This window comes from Phyllobates terribilis, unplaced genomic scaffold (assembly GCF_046119375.1).
Source record: "Phyllobates terribilis strain yellow unplaced genomic scaffold, ASM4611937v1 Scaffold_9__5_contigs__length_417890890, whole genome shotgun sequence".
NCBI lineage: Eukaryota > Metazoa > Chordata > Amphibia > Anura > Dendrobatidae > Phyllobates > Phyllobates terribilis.
This window is the reverse complement of record NW_027362769.1, coordinates 191474423-191494832: the sequence shown is the minus strand read 5'-3', so window position 1 is coordinate 191494832 and position 20410 is coordinate 191474423. Positions and strand designations below refer to the sequence as shown.

The 20410-nt window shown below is 60.7% G+C and overlaps 1 protein-coding gene across 2 annotated transcripts in view; it reads right to left on the bottom strand.

Moving 5' to 3' along the window:
- LOC141161966 (protein mono-ADP-ribosyltransferase PARP9-like) overlaps positions 1 to 20410 on the bottom strand; it is a 136305-nt gene that overhangs the window by 12691 nt on the left and 103204 nt on the right. The window lies entirely within an intron of this gene.

Sequence of the window (20410 nt, the reverse complement as noted above, 5' to 3'; positions counted from 1 at the left end):
ACACACACACACACACAAGACGGCCCCCCACACACACACACAACGCCCCCCCACCACACACACAACGCCCCCCCCACACACACACAAGACGCTCCCCCACACACACACACACAGGACACTCCTCCCACCACACACACACACACACAAGACGGCCCCCCCCACACACACACACACAACGCCCCACCCCACACACACACACACACACACAACGCCCCGCCACCACACACACACAGGACGCTCCCCCCCACCACACACACACAACGCCCCCCACACACACACACACAGGACGCTCCCCCCCACACACACACAGGACGCTCCCCCCACACACACACACAGGGCGCTCCCCCCCACACACACACAGGACGCTCCACCCCACACACACACACACAGGACGCTCCACCCCACACACACACACACAGGACGCTCCCCCCACACACACACACACAACGCCCCACACACACACACACAGGACGCTCCCCCCCACACACACACACAAGACGCTCCCACACACACACACACAGGATGCTCCCCCCCACACACACACACACAAGACGCTCCCCCCCCCCCCCACACACACACAAGACGCTCCCCCCCACACACACACAGGACGCTCCCCCCCCACACACACACAGGACGCTCCCCCCCACACACACACACACACAGGACGCTCCCCCCCACACACACACAGGACGCTCCCCCCCCACACACACACAGGACGCTCCCCCCCCCACACACACAGGACGCTCCCCCCACACACACACACAAAACGGCCCCCCCCACACACACACACAGGACGCTCCCCCCCACACACACACACAAGATGGCCCCCCCCACACAAACACACAAGACGGCCCCCCCACACACACACACAGGACGCTCCACCCCCCACACACACACAACGCCCCCCCCACACACACACAGGACGCTCCCCCAACACACACACAACGCCCCCCACACACACACACAGGACGGCCCCCCCCCCCACACACACAGGACGCTCCCCCCCCCCACACACACACACACACAGGAGGCTCCACCCCACACACACACACAAGACGGCCCACACACACACACACAGGACGCTCCCCCCCACACACACACACAAGACGGCCCCCCCACACACACACAGGAGGCTCCCCCCCACACACACACACAGGACACTCCCCCCCCCCCACACACACACACAAGACGGCCCCCCAAACACACACACAACGCCCCCCCCACACACACACACAACGCCCCCCCACCACACACACGACGCTCCCCCCCACACACAACGCCCCCCCCACACACACACACAGGACGCTCCCCCCCACACACACACAGGACGCTCCCCCCCACACACACACACAAGACGGCCCCCCCCCACACACACACACAGGACGCTCCCCACACACACACACACACACAAGATGCTCCCCCCCACACACACACACAAGACGGCCCCCCCACACACACACAGGACGCTCCCCCCCACACACACACACAGGAGGCTCCCCCCCCCACACACACACACAGGACGCTCCCCCCCCACACACACACACACAAGACGGCCCCCCACACACACACACAACGCCCCCCCACCACACACACACACAGGACGCTCCCCCCCACACACACACACACAACGCCCCCCCCACACACACACAAGACGCTCCCCCCCACACACACACAGGACGCTCCCCCCATACACACACACAGGACGCTCCCCACACACACACAACGCCCCCCCCACACACACACACAAGACGCTCCCCCCCACACACACATAGGATGCTCCCCCCCACACACACACAGTACGCCCCCACACACACACACAAACGCCCCCCCCCACACACACACACAAGAAGGCCCCCCCCACACACACACACACACACACACACAACGCCCCCCCACCACACACACACACACAACGCCCCCCCACCACACACACACACACACACACACAAGACGGCCCCCCCCACACACACACAGGACGCTCCCCCCACACACACACACACAGGACGCTCCCCCCCCCCCCACACACACACACAAGACGCTCCCCCCACACACACACACAGGACGCTCCCCCCCACACACACAAGACGCTCCCCCCCCCCCCCACACACACACAAGACGCTCCCCCCACACACACACACAGGACGCTCCCCCCCACACACACACAAGACGCTCCCCCCCCCCACACACACACACAAGACGCTCCCCCCACACGCACACACAACGCCCCCCCCCACACACACACAACGCTCCCCCACCACACACACACAGGACGCTCCCCCCCACACACACACACAAGACGGCCCCCCACACACACACACACAACGCCCCCCACACACACACAACGCCCCCCCACCACACACACACAGGACGCTCCCCCCCACCACACACACACACAACGCCCCCCCCACACACACACAGGACGCTCCCCCCCCACACACACACAGGACGCTCCCCCCCCACACACACACAGGACGCTCCCCCCCCACACACACACAGGACGCTCCCCCCCCACACACACACAGGACGCTCCCCCCCCACACACACACAGGACGCTCCCCCCACACACACACAGGACGCTCCCCCCACACACACACACAACGCCCCCCCCCCACACACACAACGCCCCCCCCCACACACAACGCCCCCCCCCCACACAATGCCCCCCCCACACACACACACAACGCTCCCCCACCACACACACACAGGACGCTCCCCCCCACACACACAAGACGCTCCCCCCCACACACACACACACAAGACGGCCCCCCACACACACACACACAACGCCCCCCACACACACAACGCCCCCCCACCACACACACACAACGCCCCCCCACACACACACACAGGACGCTCCCCCCCACACACACACACACAGGACGCTCCCCCCCACACACACACACAAGACGCTCCCCCCCCCACACACAGGACGCTCCCCCCCACACACACACACAAGACGCTCCCCCCCCCACACACAGGACGCTCCCCCCACACACACACACAGGACGCTCCCCCCACACACACACACAACGCCCCCCCCACACACACACACAGGACGCTCCCCCCCACACACACACACACAAGACGCTCCCCCCACACACACAGGACGCTCCCCCCCACACACACAAGACGCTCCCCCCCACACACACACACAAGACGCTCCCCCCCACACACACACATAGGACGCTCCCCCCCACACACACACACAAGATGCTCCCCCCCCACACACACACACACACAACGCCCCACACACACACACACACACAAGACGCTCCCCCCCACACAGACACACAAGACTGCCCCGCCACACACACAACGCCCCCCACACACACACACACGACGGCCTCCCCCCACACACACACACAGGACGCTCCCCCCCCACACACACACAAGACGCTCCCCCCCACACACACAACGCCCCCCCCACACACACACACAGGACGCTCCCCCCCACACACACACAGGACGCTCCCCCCCCACACACACACAGGACGCTCCCCCCCACACACACACACAGGACGCTCCCCCCACACACACACACAACGCCCCCCCCCACACACACACACAAGACGCTCCCCCCCACACACACAGGACGCTCCCCCCACACACACACACAACGCCCCCCCCACACACACACACAGGACGCTCCCCCCCACACACACACACAAGACGCTCCCCCCACACACACAGGACGCTCCCCCCCACACACACACACAAGACGCTCCCCCCCACACACACACAGGACGCTCCCCCCCACACACACACACAAGACGCTCCCCCCCCCACACACACACAGGACGCTCCCCCCCACACACACACACAAGATGCTCCCCCCCCACACACACACACACAACGCCCCACACACACACACACACAAGACGCTCCCCCCCACACACACACACAAGACTGACCCGCCACACACACAACGCCCCCCACACACACACACACGACGGCCTCCCCCCACACACACACACAGGACGCTCCCCCCACACACACACACAGGACGCTCCCCCCCACCACACACACACAGGACGCTCCCCCCCACCACACACACACAATGCCCCCCCCACACACACACACAGGACGCTCCCCCCCACACACACACAGGATGCTCCCCCCACACACACACAGGACGCTCCCCCCCACACACACACACAACGCCCCCCACACACACACACACACAACGCTCCCCCCACACACACACACAACGCCCCCCCCACACACACACACAAGACGCTCCCCCCCACACACACACACAAGACGCTCCCCCCACACACACACACACAGGACGCTCCCCCCCACACACACACACAAGACGCTCCCCCCAACACACACAAGACGCTCCCCCCCACACACACACACAGGACGCTCCCCCCCACACACACACACAAGACGCTCCCCCACACACACACAACGTCCCCCCCACACACACACACAAGACGCTCCCCCCACACACACAAGATGGCCCCCCACACACACACAACGCCCCCCCCCCCACACACACACACAAGACGCTCCCCCCCCACACACACACAAGACGGCCCGCCCACACACACACAAAGCCCCCCCACACACACACACACAAGACAGCCCCCCCCACACACACACACACACAACGCCCCCCCACACACCCACAGGACGCTCCCCCCACACACACACACAGGACGGCCCCCCCCCACACACACACACACACACAGGACGCTCCCCCCCACACACACACACGACGCTCCCCCCCACACACACACACGACGCTCCCCCCCACACACACACACAGGACGCTCCCCCCCCCCACACACACAAGACGGCCCCCCCCCCCACACACACACACACACACACACGACGCTCCCACACACACACACACAAGACGCTCCCCCCCACACACACACACAAGATGCTCCCCCACACACACACACACAGGACGCTCCCCCCCAAACACACACACACACACACAAGACGCTCCCCCCCCACACACACACACAACGCCCCCCCACACACACACAAAGGACGCTCCCCCCCACACACACAAGACGCCCCCCCACACACACACAAGACGCTCCCCCCCACACACACACACAGGACGCTCCCCCCCACACACACACACACAAGACGCTCCCCCCCACACACACACACACACAAGACGGCCCCTCCCCACACACACACAAGACGCTCCCCCCCACACACACACACAGGACGCTCCCCCCCACACACACACAGGACGCTCCCCCCCACACACACAAACAGGACGCTCCCCCCCCCACACACACACACAAGACGGCCCCCCCACACACACACACAGGACGCTCCCCCCCACACACACACACAGGACGCTCACCCCCACACACACACAAGACGCTCCCCCCCACAGACACACACAGGACGCTCCCCCCCCACACACACACAAGACGCTCCCCCCCACACACACACACAAGACGCTCCCCCCCCACACACACACAGGACGCTCCCCCACACACACACACAAGACGCTCCCCCACACACACACACAGGACACTCCCCCCCACACACACACACAAGACGCTCCCCCCCACACACACACAACGCCCCCCACACACACACACAAGACGCTCCCCCCCACACACACACACAAGACGGCCCCCCCACACACACACAACGCCCCCCCCACACACACACACAAGACGGCCCCCCCACACACACAACGCCCCCCCACACACACACAACGCCCCCCCACACACACACAATGCCCCCCACACACACACAACGCCCCCCACACCACACACACACAACGCCCCCCACACACACACACACACAAGACGACCCCCCCTACACACAACGCCCCCCACACCACACACACACACAACGCCCCCCACACACACACAAAGACGGCCCCCCCCACACACACACACAACGCCCCCCCACCACACACACACAACACGCCCCCCCACCACACACACACACACAAGACGCCCCCCCACCACACACACACACAAGACGCCCCCCCACCACACACACACACACAACACGCCCCCCCACCACACACACACACACACACACACAAGACGCCCCCCCACCACACACACACAGGACGCCCCCCCCCACCACACACACACACACACACACAACGCCCCCCCCACACACACACAAGACGGCCCCCACACACACACACACACAAGACGGCCCCCCACACACACACACAAACGCCCCCCCCACACACACACACAAGACGGCCCCCCCCACACACACACACACACAACGCCCCCCCCACACACACACACACAAGACGGCCCCCCCCACACGCACACACACAACGCCCCCCCACACACACACAAGACGGCCCCCCCCACACACACAAGACGGCCCCCCACACACACACACACAAGACGGCCCCCCACACACACACACACAAGACGGCCCCCCACACACACAGACACACAACGCCCCCCACACACACACACAAACACCCCCCCACACACACACAAGACAGCCCCCCCCCACACACACACACACACAAGACGGCCCCCCACACACACAGATACACAAAGCCCCCCACACACACAGGACGCCCCCCCACCACACACACAAGACGGCCCCCCCACCACACACACACAAGACGCTCCCCCCACCACACACACAAGACGGCCCCCCCACACACACACACACACACACACACACACAACGCCCCCCCACCACACACACACACACAACGCCCCTCACACACACACAGGACGCCCCCCCACCACACACACAAGACGCTCCCCCCCACCACACACACACACACACACAACGCCCCCCACACACACACAAGACGCACCCCCCCACCACACACACAACGCCCCACACACACACACAAGACGCACCCCCCCACCACACACACACACAACGCCCCCCACACACACACACACAAGATGCTCCCCCCCACACACACACACAGGACGCTCCCCCCCCCACACACACACAGGACGCTCCCCCCACACACACACACACACACACACAAGACGCTCCCCCCCACACACACACACAGGACGCTCCCCCCCACACACACACAGGACGGCCCCCCCACACACACACACAAGACGCTCCCCCCCACACACACACACAGGACGCTCCCCCCCCACACACACGACGCTCCCCCCCCACACACACACAAGACGGCCCCCCCACACACACACACAGGACGCTCCCCCCCCACACACACACAAGACGGCCCCCCACACACACACACACAAGACGCTCCCCCCCACACACACACACAGGACGCTCCCCCCCCCACACACACAAGACGCTCCCCCCCCACACACACACACACAACGCCCCCCCACACACACACACAGGACGCTCCTCCCCACACACACAAGACGCTCCCCCCCACACACACAAGACGCTCCCCCCCACACACACAAGACGCTCCCCCCCACACACACACACAGGACGCTCCCCCCCACACACACACACAAGACGCTCCCCCCACACACACACACACAAGACGGCCCCTCCCCACACACACACACAAGACGCTCCCCCCCACACACACACACAGGACGCTCCCCCCACACACACACACAAGACGCTCCCCCCTACACACACACAGGACGCTCCCCCCCACACACACACACAGGACGCTCCCCCCCACACACACACACACAAGATGGCCCGCCCCCACACACACACAAGACGCTCCCCCCCCACACACACACAGGACGCTCCCCCCCACACACACACACAAGACGCTCCCCCCCACACACACACAGGACGCTCCCCCCCACACACACAAACAGGACGCTCCCCCACACACACACACACACACAAGACGGCCCCCCCACACACACACACAAGACGCTCCCCCCCCCACACACACACAAGACGGCCCCCCCCCCACACACACACAAGACGCTCCCCCCCACACACACAAGACGCTCCCCCCCACACACACACACAAGACGCCCCCCCCACACACACACACACAAGACGGTCCCCCCCCCACACACACAAGACGCTCCCCCCCACACACACACACAAGACGCCCCCCCCACACACACACACACAAGACGCTCCCCCCCACAAACACACACAAGACGCTCCCCCCCCACACACACACACAACGCCCCCCACACACACACACAAGACTCTCCCCCCCACACACACACACAAGACGGCCCCCCCACACACACAACGCCCCCCCCACACACACACACAAGACGGCCCCCCCACACACACAACGCCCCCCCCACACACAACGCCCCCCCACACACACACACACACAACGTCCCCCCCACACACACACACAACGCCCCCCACACCACACACACACACAACGCCCCCCCCACACACACACACAAGACGGCCCCCCCCCACACACACACAGGACGCTCCTCCCCACACACACAAGACGCTCCCCCCCACACACACACACACACAACGTCCCCCCCACACACAACGCCCCCCCACACACACACACACACACAACGTCCCCCCCCACACACAACGCCCCTCCCCACACACACACACACAACGTCCCCCCCACACACACACACAACGCCCCCCACACCACACACACACAACGCCCCCCCCACACACACACACAAGACGGCCCCCCCCCACACACAACGCCCCCCACACCACACACACACACACACAACGCCCCCCACACCACACACACACACACAACGCCCCCCCACACACACACACAAGACGGCCCCCCCCACACACACACAACGCCCCCCCCACCACACACACACAACACGCCCCCCCACCACACACACACACACACACACACGACGCCCCCCCACCACACACACAAGACGCCCCCCCACCACACACACAACGCCCCCCCCCACACACACACACAAGACGGCCCCCCCCACCACACACACAAGACGGCCCCCCACACACACAGATACACAACGCCCCCCACACACACACACACACAGGACGCCCCCCCCACCACACACACAAGACGGCCCCCCACCACACACAAGACGCTCCCCCCACCACACACACAAGACGGCCCCCCCACACACACACACACACACAACGCCCCCCCCACCACACACACACACACACAACGCCCCCCCCACACACACACACAGGACGCCCCCCCACCACACACACAAGACGCTCCCCCCCACCACACACACACACACACAACGCCCCCCACACACACACAAGATGCACCCCCCCACCACACACACACACAACGCCCCCCCCACACACACAAGACGCTCCCCCCCACCACACACACACAACGCCCCCCCCACACACACACACACAACGCTCCCCCCCACACACACACAACGCCCCCCCCCACACACACACAACGCCCCCCCCCACACACACACACAACGCCCCCCCCACACACACACACACAATGCCCCCCCACACACACACACACACACAAGACGGCCCCCCACACACAAACGCCCCCCCCACACACACACACAACGTCCCCCACACACACACAAGACGCCCCCCCCACACACACACACAACGCCCCCCCCACCACACACACAGACACAACGCCCCCCCCACACACAGGACGCCCCCCCACCACACACACACACACAACGCCCCCCCACACACACAAACACAATGCCCCCCTACACACACACACACACAACGCCCCCCCACACACACACACACAACGCCCCCCCCACACACACACAACGCCCCCCCCACACACACAATGCCCCCCCCACACACACACACACAACGCCCCCCCACCACACACACACAGGACGCCCCCCACCACACACACAACGCCCCCCCACACACACACACAACGCCCCCCCCCACACACACACAACACCCCCCCCCACACACACACACAACGCCCCCCCACACACACACAGGACGCCCCCCCACCACACACACACAGGACGCCCCCCCACCACACACGCACAGGACGCTCCCCCCCCCCACACACACACACACAAGACGCTCCCCCCCACACACACACACACACACACACACACAACGCCCCCCTCCCCCCCCCACACACACACAGGACGCCCCCCCCACACACACACAACGCCCCCCACACACACACACAGGACGACCCCCCCACCACACATACACAAGACGCTCCCCCCCCCACACACACACACAAGACGCTCCCCCCCACCCACACACACACACACGACGGCCACACACACACACAACGCCCCCCCCCACACACACACACACAGGACGCCCCCCCACCACACACACACACAAGACGGCCCCCCCCACACACACACACAACGCCCCCCCCACCACACACACACACGACGCCCCCCCCACCACACACACACACACAGGACGCCCACCCCACCACACACACACAGGACGCCCCCCCACCACACACACATAGGACGCTCCCCCCCCCACACACACACACAAGACGGCCCCCCCCACACACACACACAACGCCCCCCCCACACACACACACACACACAGGACGCCCCCCCCACCACACACACAAGACGGCCCCCCACCACACACAAGACGCTCCCCCCCACCACACACACAAGACGGCCCCCCCACACACACACACACACACAACGCCCCCCCCACCACACACACACACACACAACGCCCCCCCCCCACACACACACAGGACGCCCCCCCACCACACACACAAGACGCTCCCCCCCACCACACACACACACAACGCCCCCCACACACACACAAGATGCACCCCCCCACCACACACACACACAACGCCCCCCCACCACACACACACAACGCCCCCCCCACACACACAAGACGCTCCCCCCCACCACACACACACAACGCCCCCCCCACACACACACACACAACGCTCCCCCCCACACACACACAACGCCCCCCCCACACACACACACACAACGCCCCCCCACACACACACACACAATGCCCCCCCCCCCACACACACACACAAGACGGCCCCCCACACACAAACGCCCCCCCCACACACACACACAACGTCCCCCACACACACACAAGACGCCCCCCCCACACACACACACACACAACGCCCCCCCCACCACACACACAGACACAACGCCCCCCCCACACACAGGACGCCCCCCCACCACACACACACACACAACGCCCCCCCACACACACAAACACAATGCCCCCCTACACACACACACACACAACGCCCCCCCCACACACACACACACACAACGCCCCCCCCACACACACACACACACAACGCCCCCCCCACACACACAATGCCCCCCCCACACACACACAACGCCCCCCCACCACACACACACAGGACGCCCCCCACCACACACACAACGCCCCCCCACACACACACACAACGCCCCCCCCCACACACACACAACACCCCCCCCCCACACACACACACAACGCCCCCCCACACACACACAGGACGCCCCCCCACCACACACACACAGGACGCCCCCCCACCACACACGCACAGGACGCTCCCCCCCCCCCACACACACACACACAAGACGCTCCCCCCCACACACACACACACACACACACACAACGCCCCCCTCCCCCCCCACACACACACAGGACGCCCCCCCCACACACACACACAACGCCCCCCACACACACACACAGGACGACCCCCCCACCACACATACACAAGACGCTCCCCCCCCCACACACACACACAAGACGCTCCCCCCCACCCACACACACACACACGACGGCCACACACACACACACACACAACGCCCCCCCCCCCACACACACACACAGGACGCCCCCCCACCACACACACACACAAGACGGCCCCCCCCACACACACACACAACGCCCCCCCCACCACACACACACACGACGCCCCCCCCACCACACACACACACACAGGACGCCCACCCCACCACACACACACAGGACGCCCCCCCCACCACACACACATAGGACGCTCCCCCCCCCACACACACACACAAGACGGCCCCCCCCACACACACACACAACGCCCCCCCCACACACACACACACACACAGGACGCCCCCCCCACACACACACAGGACGCCCCCCCACCACACACACAGGATGCTCCTCCCCCACACACACACACAAACGCCCCCCCCACACACACACACACACGACGCTCCCCCCCACACACACACACACAAGATGCTCCCCCCCACACACACACACAGGACGCTCCCCCCCACACACACACACAGGACGCTCCCCCCCACACACACACACAAGACGCTCCCCCCCACACACACACACAGGACGCTCCCCCCCCACACACACACAAGACGCTCCCCCCCACACACACACACAGGACGCTCCCCCCCCACACACACACAGGACGCTCCCCCCCACACACACACAGAGGGCGGCCCCCCCTCACACACACACAAGACGCTCCCCCCCCCACACACACACAGGACGTTCCCCCCCCCCCCCCACACACACACACAACGCCCCCCACACACACACACACAACGCCCCCCCACCACACACACACAACGCCCCCCCCACACACACAAGACGCTCCCCCCCACCACACACACACACAACGCCCCCCCCACACACACAACGCTCCCCCCCACACACACACACAACGCCCCCCCCACACACACAACGCCCCCCCCACACACACACACAATGCCCCCCCTCCCCACACACACACACAAGACGGCCCCCCACACACAAACGCCCCCCCCACACACACACACAACGTCCCCCACACACACACACACAAGACGCCCCCCCCACACACACACACACACAACGCCCCCCCCACCACACACACAGACACAACGCCCCCCCCACACACAGGACGCCCCCCCACCGCACACACACACACAACGCCCCCCCACACACACAAACACAATGCCCCCCTACACACAACGCCCCCCCCACACACACAATGCCCCCCCCCCACACACACACACAACGCCCCCCCACCACACACACACAACGCCCCCCCCACACACACACACAACGCCCCCCCCCACACACACACACAACGCCCCCCCCCACACACACACACAACGCCCCCCCACACACACACAGGACGCCCCCCCACCACACACACACAGGACGCCCCCCCACCACACACACACAGGACGCCCCCCCCACCACACACGCACAGGACGCTCCCCCCCACACACACACACACAAGACGCTCCCCCCCCACACACACACAACGCCCCCCTCCCCCCCCACACACACACAACGCCCCCCACACACACACACACACAGGACGACCCCCCCACCACACATACACAAGACGCTCCCCCCCCCCACACACACACACAAGACGGCCACACACACACAACGCCCCCCCCACACACACACACACACAGGACGCCCCCCCACCACACACACACAAGACGGCCCCCCCCACACACACAACGCCCCCCCCACCACACACACACACGACTCCCCCCCCACCACACACACAGGACGCCCCCCCACCACACACACACACACACAGGACGCCCACCCCACCACACACACATAGGACGCTCCCCCCCCCACACACACACACACAAGACGGCCCCCCCCACACACACACACAACGCCCCCCCACACACACACACACACAGGACGCCCCCCCCCACACACACACAGGACGCCCCCCCACCACACACACACAGGACGCTCCCCCCCCACACACACACACAAACGCCCCCCCCACACACACACACACGACGCTCCCCCCCACACACACACACACAGGACGCTCCCCCCCACACACACACACAGGACGCTCCCCCCCACACACACACACAGGACGCTCCCCCCCACACACACACACAGGACGGCCCCCCCACACACACACACAGGACGCTCCCCCCACACACACACACAGGACGCTCCCCCCACACACACACACAGGGCGGCCCCCCCTCACACACACACAAGACGCTCCCCCCCCCCACACACACACACAGGACGTTCCCCCCCCCACACACACACACACAACGTCCCTCCCCACACACACACAGGACGCCCCCCCCCACAGGACACCCACCCCACACACAGGATGTCGCCCCCCACAGGACACCCCCCACACACAGGACATCCCCTCACACACACAAGACGCCCCCCCCACACAGGACAACCCCCCATCAGATTATAATTCACAGGTGGAGGGTGATCACACCACTGACTAAATGACATAGGGACCAAACAACCACACCCTCTCCCTTAATAGGTGACAGAGCACGCTCACTACACTCTACAATATACAGAGCACGCTCACTACACTCTACAATATACAGAGCACGCTCACTACACTCTACAATATACAGAGCACGCTCACTACACTCTACTATATACAGAGCACGCTCACTACACTCTACTATATACAGAGCACGCTCACTACACTCTACTATATACAGAGCACGCTCACTACACTCTACTATATACAGAGCACGCTCACTACACTCTACTATATACAGAGCACGCTCACTACACTCTACTATATACAGAGCACGCTCACTACACTCTACTATATACAGAGCACGCTCACTATACTCTACTATATACAGAGCACGCTCACTATACTCTACTATATACAGAGCACGCTCACTACACTCTACTATACACAGAGCACGCTCACTACACTCTACTATACACAGAGCACGCTCACTATACTCTACTATACACAGAGCACGCTCACTACACTCTCCCCTATACACAGAGCAAACTCAATACACTCTCCCCTATACACAGAGCACGCTCACTACACTCTCACCTATACACAGAGCACGCTCACTACACTCTCCCCTATACACAGAGCACGCTCACTACTCTACTATATACAGAGCACGCTCAACACAATCTCCCTTATACACAGAGCACGCTCACTACATTCTCACCTATACACAGAGCACGCTCACTACACTCTCAGCTATACACAGAGCACGCTCACTACACGCTCACTACACTCTCCCCTATACACAGAGCACGTTCACTACACTCTCCCCTATACACAGAGCACGCTCACTATACACAGAGCACTCTCACTACACTCTCACCTATACAGAACACGCTCACTACACTCTCCCCTATACACAGAGCACGCTCAATACACTCTCCCCTATACACAGAGCACGCTCACTACACTCTCACCTATACACAGAGCACGCTCACTACACTCTACTATACACAGAGCACGCTCACTACACTCTACTATACACAGAGCACGCTCACTACACTCTACTATACACAGAGCACGCTCACTACACTCTCCACTATACACAGAGCACGCTCACTACACTCTCCACTATACACAGAGCACGCTCACTACACTCTCCCCTATACACAGAGCACGCTCACTACACTCTCCCCTATACACAGAGCACGCTCACTACACTCTCCCCTATACACAGAGCACGCTCACTACACTCTCCCCTATACACAGAGCACGCTCACTACACTCTCCCCTATACACAGAGCACGCTCACTACACTCTTCCCTATACACAGAGCACGCTCACTACAAACTCCCCTATACACAGAGCACGCTCAATACACTCTCCCCTATACACAGAGCACGCTCACTACACTCTCCCCTATACACAGAGCACGCTCACTACACTCTCCCCTATACACAGAGCACGCTCACTACACTCTCCCCTATACACAGAGCACGCTCACTACACTCTCCCCTATACACAGAGCACGCTCACTACACTCTCCCCTATACACAGAGCACGCTCACTACACTCTCCCCTATACACAGAGCACGCTCACTACACTCTCCCCTATACACAGAGCACGCTCACTACACTCTCCCCTATACACAGAGCACGCTCACTACACTCTCCCTTATACACAGAGCACGCTCACTACACTCTCCCCTATACACAGAGCACGCTCACTACACTCTCCCCTATACACAGAGCACGCTCACTACACTCTCCCCTATACACAGAGCACGCTCACTACACTCTCCCCTATACACAGAGCACGCTCACTACACTCTCCCCTATACACAGAGCACGCTCACTACACTCTCCCCTATACACAGAGCACGCTCACTACACTCTCCCCTATACACAGAGCACGCTCACTACACTCTCCCCTATACACAGAGCACGCTCACTACACTCTCCCCTATACACAGAGCACGCTCACTACACTCTCCCCTATACACAGAGCACGCTCACTACACTCTCCCCTATACACAGAGCACGCTCACTACACTCTCCCCTATACACAGAGCACGCTCACTACACTCTCCCCTATACACAGAGCACGCTCACTACACTCTCCCCTATACACAGAGCACGCTCACTACACTCTCCCCTATACACAGAGCACGCTCACTACACTCTCCCCTATACACAGAGCACGCTCACTACACTCTCCCCTATACACAGAGCACGCTCACTACACTCTCCCCTATACACAGAGCACGCTCACTACACTCTCCCCTATACACAGAGCACGCTCACTACACTCTCCCCTATACACAGAGCACGCTCACTACACTCTCCCCTATACACAGAGCACGCTCACTACACTCTCCCCTATACACAGAGCACGCTCACTACACTCTCCCCTATACACAGAGCACGCTCACTACACTCTCCCCTATACACAGAGCACGCTCACTACACTCTCCCCTATACACAGAGCACGCTCACTACACTCTCACCTATACACAGAGCACGCTCACTACACTCTCCCCTATACACAGAGCACGCTCACTACACTCTCCCCTATACACAGAGCACGCTCACTACACTCTCCCCTATACACAGAGCACGCTCACTACACTCTCCCCTATACACAGAGCACGCTCACTACACTCTCCCCTATACACAGAGCACGCTCACTACACTCTCCCCTATATACAGAGCACGCTCACTACACTCTCCCCTATACACAGAGCACGCTCACTACACTCTCCCCTATACACAGAGCACGCTCACTACACTCTCCCCTATACACAGAGCACGCTCACTACACTCTCCCCTATACACAGAGCACGCTCACTACACTCTCCCCTATACACAGAGCACGCTCACTACACTCTCCCCTATACACAGAGCACGCTCACTACACTCTCCCCTATATACAGAGCACGCTCACTACACTCTTCCCTATACACAGAGCACGCTCACTACACTCTCCCCTATACACAGAGCACGCTCACTACACTCTCCCCTATACACAGAGCACGCTCACTACACTCTCCCCTATACACAGAGCACGCTCACTACACTCTCCCCTATACACAGAGCACGCTCACTACACTCTCCCCTATACACAGAGCACGCTCACTACACTCTCCCCTATACACAGAGCACGCTCACTACACTCTCCCCTATACACAGAGCACGCTCACTACACTCTCCCCTATACACAGAGCACGCTCACTACACTCTCCCCTATACACAGAGCACGCTCACTACACTCTCCCCTATACACAGAGCACGCTCACTACACTCTCTCCTATACACAGAGCACGCTCACTACACTCTCCCCTATACACAGAGCACGCTCACTACACTCTCCCCTATACACAGAGCACGCTCACTACACTCTCCCCTATACACAGAGCACGCTCACTACACTCTCCCCTATACACAGAGCACGCTCACTACACTCTCCCCTATACACAGAGCACGCTCACTACACTCTCCCCTATACACAGAGCACGCTCACTACACTCTCCCCTATACACAGAGCACGCTCACTACACTCTCCCCTATACACAGAGCACGCTCACTACACTCTCCCCTATACACAGAGCACGCTCACTACACTCTCCCCTATACACAGAGCACGCTCACTACACTCTCCCCTATACACAGAGCACGCTCACTACACTCTCACCTATATACAGAGCACGCTCACTACACTCTCCCCTATACACAGAGCACGCTCACTACACTCTCCCCTATACACAGAGCACGCTCACTACACTCTCCCCTATACACAGAGCACGCTCACTACACTCTCCCCTATACACAGAGCACGCTCACTACACTCTCCCCTATACACAGAGCACGCTCACTACACTCTCCCCTATACACAGAGCACGCTCACTACACTCTCCCCTATACACAGAGCACGCTCACTACACTCTCCCCTATACACAGAGCACGCTCACTACACTCTCCCCTATACACAGAGCACGCTCACTACACTCTCCCCTATACACAGAGCACGCTCACTACACTCTCACCTATACACAGAGCACGCTCACTACACTCTCCCCTATACACAGAGCACGCTCACTACACTCTCCCCTATACACAGAGCACGCTCACTACACTCTCCCCTATACACAGAGCACGCTCACTACACTCTCCCCTATACACAGAGCACGCTCACTACACTCTCCCCTATACACAGAGCACGCTCACTACACTCTCCCCTATACACAGAGCACGCTCACTACACTCTCCCCTATACACAGAGCACGCTCACTACACTCTCCCCTATACACAGAGCACGCTCACTACACTCTCCCCTATACACAGAGCACGCTCACTACACTCTCCCCTATACACAGAGCACGCTCACTACACTCTCCCCTATACACAGAGCACGCTCACTACACTCTCACCTATATACAGAGCACGCTCACTACACTCTCCCCTATACACAGAGCACGCTCACTACACTCTCCCCTATACACAGAGCACGCTCACTACACTCTCACCTATATACAGAGCACGCTCACTACACTCTCCCCTATACACAGAGCACGCTCACTACACTCTCACCTATACACAGAGCACGCTCACTACACTCTCCCCTATACACAGAGCACGCTCACTACACTCTCCCCTATACACAGAGCACGCTCACTACACTCTCCCCTATACACAGAGCACGCTCACTACACTCTCCCCTATACACAGAGCACGCTCACTACACTCTCCCCTATACACAGAGCACGCTCACTACACTCTCCCCTATACACAGAGCACGCTCACTACACTCTCCCCTATACACAGAGCACGCTCACTACACTCTCCCCTATACACAGAGCACGCTCACTACACTCTCCCCTATACACAGAGCACGCTCACTACACTCTCACCTATATACAGAGCACGCTCACTACACTCTCCCCTATACACAGAGCACGCTCACTACACTCTCCCCTATACACAGAGCACGCTCACTACACTCTCACCTATATACAGAGCACGCTCACTACACTCTCCCCTATACACAGAGCACGCTCACTACACTCTCACCTATACACAGAGCACGCTCACTACACTCTCCCCTATACACAGAGCACGCTCACTACACTCTCCCCTATACACAGAGCACGCTCACTACACTCTCACCTATATACAGAGCACGCTCACTACACTCTCCCCTATACACAGAGCACGCTCACTACACTCTCCCCTATACACAGAGCACGCTCACTACACTCTCCCCTATACACAGAGCACGCTCACTACACTCTCCCCTATACACAGAGCACGCTCACTACACTCTCCCCTATACACAGAGCACGCTCACTACACTCTCCCCTATACACAGAGCACGCTCACTACACTCTCCCCTATACACAGAGCACGCTCACTACACTCTCCCCTATACACAGAGCACGCTCACTACACTCTCCCCTATACACAGAGCACGCTCACTACACTCTTCCATATACAGCAGCTCAGACGACCTTCGCACACAGGTTGGGTCTCTGCTTCTAATCCTGATACGTTTCCTACACTCTCGGATCTGTTGTTCTGTGCTCCTGGGATCGGCTCCTCTCACTATAAGGACGGCGCAGCACGACATTGGCACAGAGCGCCGATCTCGGCAGTTCATCATTTTACCACTGAGTGCAGTGGGAGCTGTCACCATGCTGTGTGTTGCGCCAGTGGAATATATATATATACAGTACAGACCAAAAGTTTGGACACACCTTCTCATTTAAAGATTTTTCTGTATTTTTCATGACTCTGAAAATTGTACATTCACACTGAAGGCATCAAAACTATGAATTACCACATGTGGAATTATATACTTAACAAAAAAGTGTGAAACAACTGAAAATATGTCTTATATTCTAGGTTCTTCACAGTAGCCACCTTTTGCTTTGATGACTGCTTTGCACACTCTTGGCATTCTCTTGATGAGCTTCAAGAGGTAGTCACCGGAAATGGTCTTCCAACAATCTTGAAGGAGTTCCCAGAGATGCTTAGCACTTGTTGGCCCTTTTGCCTTCACTCTGCGGTCCAGCTCACCCCAAACCATCTCGATTGGGTTCAGGTCTGGTGACTGTGGAGGCCAGGTCATCTGGCGTAGCCCCCCATCACTCTCCTTCTTGGTCAAATAGCCCTTACACAGCCTGGAGGTGTTTGGGGTCATTGTCCTGTTGAAAAATAAATGATGGTCCAACTAAACGCAAACCGGATGGAATAGCATGCCGCTGCAAGATGCTGTGGTAGCCATGCTGGGTCAGTATGCCTTCAATTTTGAATAAATCCCAAACAGTGTCACCAGCAAAGCCCCCCCACACCATCACACCTCCTCCTCCA